General features: G+C 46.2%; 1 non-coding gene across 1 annotated transcript; it reads left to right on the plus strand.

Moving 5' to 3' along the window:
- The first annotated feature begins 2,585 nt into the window (after nucleotides 1–2,585).
- On the plus strand, nucleotides 2,586–2,718 carry LOC119920080. The gene has a single exon (XR_005447847.1). It is a non-coding gene; the product is annotated as a small nucleolar RNA SNORA7 (small nucleolar RNA).
- The last annotated feature ends 1,192 nt before the right edge of the window (nucleotides 2,719–3,910 follow it).

A 3,910-nucleotide genomic window follows, 5' to 3' on the forward strand; every position in this document is an offset into this window, starting at 1 on the left:
TCGAGGCACAGCGAGAAGGTTAGAAGACTGAAGTATGCAGGCTGGGTTGGAGTAGGAGTAGGTAGGAGGGGGCAAGGAGGTTGAGTGCTTTGAAGCCATCGGTGAGGAGTTTTTGTTTATTTATTTTTTATGATGGCATTTTTTAAGCACTTACTATGTGCAAAGCACTGTTCTAAGCGCTGGGGAGGTTACAGAGTGATCACGTTGTCCCAAAGGGGGCTCACAGTCTTAATCCCCATTTTACAGATGAGGCAACTGAGGCACAGAGAAGTTAAGTGACATGCCCAAAGTCACACAGCTGACAATTGGCAGAGCTGGGATTTGAACCCATGACCTCTGACTCCAAAGCCCGTGCTCTTTCCACTGAGCCTTGCTGCCTGATGTGGAGGTGGATGGAGTGCGAAAACTATACGCGCTCAGTAATACCATGTATTAGTCGATTGATAGTTTCATCTTTACAAGGGAAGCAGCATAGTGTAGAGGATAGAGCATGAGCCTGGGAATCAGAAGGTCATGGGTTCTAACCCTGACTCCATCACTTGTCTTCTTCATGGCCTTGGGCAAGTCGCTTCACGTCTCTGTGCATGAGTTACCTCATCTGTAAAATGGAGATTAAGAGTATGAGCCCCATGCGGGACAGGGATCTGTCCAACCGGATTGCCTTGTATGTACCCTGATTCTTAGAACAGTGCTTGGCACATAGTAAGCGCTTAACAAATACTGCAGTTATTATTATTATCATTATGAAATCCCCACAGACACAGGGCAAAGCAACTACTTTTTCTGGGCATACTTGACCTGGGTCTGCAAAGGGGATATTTGGGTCTCTCCACAAACAGTGCGTTGCGCTTTTAGGAATGCAATCAATCGATCATATTTACTGAGTGTTTACAGTGTGTTTGTTTTTATGGTATTTGTGCAGAGCACTGTACGAAGGCTTGGGAGACTCCAGTAGAACAGAGTTGGAAGACACATTCCCTGCCCACAGGAGCTTCCAGTCTAGAGGGAAATTAAAGACAGAATGATTCTCCCAGGACTTTGCCTCTGCTTTCTTTAGAAATCTCATTTAACCTTTGAGATTTGAGAGTTATCTGTTTGTGGTTGATCGGTACGTTGGGCCCCACTTTCAGAAAGCTGCAGATCTCTAATAAATTATTTGTACAATTATTAGCAACCTAGTGCCTTGCTACTAAAATGAATGAAAGGAAATGAAATGGGTGATTTGACCTTTCTTTATGATGATCTTGCAGATACAATGTTTCCATGGGAGCAGGATTGGTGGTCCAACATTAGCAGAAAGAGAGAGACAGATGAAAGAGAGGGGGAGAGAGAGAGCGAGAGCAGATGAGAGGAACAGAAAGAGACCAAAAGCACCCACTCTCATACTCTCCCTCTCGTCCCAATCCCCATACCTCCCCAGACATACATGCAGCCACTCCCACCCTAAAGAACAGCTGTCATGTGGGTGACAGATAATAATGATGATATTTGTTAAGCGCTTACTATATGCCAGGCACTGTACTAAGCGCTGGGGTAGAAACAAGATAATCAGGTTAGACACAGTCCATGTCCCACATGGGGCTCACAATATTAATCCCCAAGCAGCGTGGCCTAGTGGATAGAGCACCGGCCTGGGAGCCAGAAGGGCATTGGTTCTAATCCCGGCTCCTCCACTTGTCTGCTGTGTGGTCTTGGGCAAGTCACTTAACTTTGCCGGGCCTCAGTTCCCTCATCTGTAAAATGGGGATTGTGGGACAGGGACTGTGTCCAACCCAATTATCTTGTATCTACCTCAGCACTTAGAACAGTGCCTGGTGCATATTAAATACCATAATAATTATTACTATTTTACAGATGAGGGAACTGAGGCCTAGAAAAGTTAAGTGACTTGCCCAAGGTCACACAGCAGACAATTAGCAGAGCCAGGATTGGATCACCTTATCATAAAACTGCTATGTACGCCATGCGTTGTACATACCAGGCCCTGGGCTAAACGCTAGGGTAAATTCAAGATAATCAGATAGTCTCTATCCCAGATGAGGCTCACAATCTAAAAGGGAGGGAGAGCAGGTATTTTACCCCCCAATCAATGAGTGATAGTAATTGAGCACTTTGTGCAGAGCACTGTACTAAGCACATGGGAGGGTACAAAACAGTTGGTAGACACAATCCCTGCCCTGAAGGATCTTACAGTCTAGAGGGGCAGACAGACATGAAAATAAATTTCAGAAAAGGGAAGCAACCGAATATAGGGATGTGTATGTAAGTGTTGTGGAAGTGGACCAACATTCTCCCCATCTTCCAAATTCTACCAAAATCCCATCTCCTCTAAGAAGCCTTCCCTGACTGTCCATTTATTTCCCCACCCTATTCTACTTCCCTTGCTTGTATCCACCCCAGCACTTAGTACAGTGCCTGGCACATAGTAAGTGCTTAACAAATACCATTATTATTATTTATTATTCTGTTTGGCCTTCACACTTGCATCTGCATCCCTTCAGGACTTTGATATTCACCCCACCCCCCACATTACTCACATATATATCCTTATACTTTGCCGCTTTCCCTAACTGTAACTCACTTTACCCCTCTCAGGGTCGCACCAGGAGAGTTTCCGATTTTCTACCAGCCTTGACTATGGGAGGGAGAGTCAAGCAGAGGCATTTCCATTCCTAGCTTGGGCAGTGGCTAGCGAGTGGAAGGCAATCTGCTACAAGTCAAACCTCACATGTGCTGGGCAGCAGCGGCATGGGAGAGAGTCGAGGGTGGAGACTAAAGTTTACTCGGTGGAAGGCGGCAATGGTAAAAAACCACATCGGTATTTTTACCAAGTAAACTCTATGGATACACTACCAGAAGGATTGCAGGTGGAGGTGGGGCGTTCTGGAAGCAGTATGGCTCAGTGGAAAGAGCCTGGGCTTGGGAGTCAGAGGTGATGGGATCAAATCCAATTGTCAGCTGTGTGACTTTGGGCAAGTCATTTAACTTCTCTGGGCCTCAGTTCCCTCATCTGTAAAATGGGGATGAAGAATGTGAGCCCCCGGTGGGCCAACCTGATCACCTTGTAATCTCCCCAGCGCTTAGAACAGTACTTTGCACGTAGTAAGTGCTTAATAAATGCCATCATTGTTATTATTATTGTTATTACATGTCCATGGCATCGCTATGGGTGGGAGACGACTCGACGGCATAAGACAAGAAGGCAATGTACTTTAATAATGGTCTCCCTCTGACTAAATTGTAAGCTCCCTAAGGGCAGGAATTGTGTGTCCTAACTCTGTTCATTAATTAATTCATTCATTCAATCATATTTATTGAGCGCTTATTGTGTGCAGAGCACTGTACTAAACTCTTCGGAAGTACAAGTTGGCAACATATAGAGACGGTCCCTACCCAACAGTGGGCTCACAGTCTAGAAGGGGGAGACAGAGCAAAACAAAACATATTAACAGAATAAAATAAATAGAATAAATATGTACAAGTAAAATAAATAAATAGAGTAATAAATACGTACAAACATATATACATATATACAGGCGCTGTGGGGAAGGGAAGGAGGTAAGGCGGGGGGATGGAGGGGGGAGGAGGGGGAGAGGAAGGAGAGGGCTCAGTCTGGGAAGGCCTCCTGGAGGAGGTGAGCTCTCAGTAGGGCCTTGAAGGGAGGAAGAGAGCTAGCTTGGCGGATGTGGGGAGGGAGGGCATTCCAGGCCAGAGGGATGACGTGGGCTGGGGGTCGATGGCGGGACAGGTGAGAACGAGGCACGGTGAGGAGATTAGCGGCAGAGGAGCGGAGGGTGTGGACTAGGCTGTAGAAGGACAGAAGGGAGGTGAGGTAGGAGGGGGTATTGTGTTGTGCTCTCCCAGAAGTTCACTATAGTGCTTTGTTCACAGTGCTCCAAAAGTCTATTGA

This window comes from Tachyglossus aculeatus, chromosome X1 (genome assembly GCF_015852505.1).
Source record: "Tachyglossus aculeatus isolate mTacAcu1 chromosome X1, mTacAcu1.pri, whole genome shotgun sequence".
Lineage (NCBI taxonomy): Eukaryota > Metazoa > Chordata > Mammalia > Monotremata > Tachyglossidae > Tachyglossus > Tachyglossus aculeatus.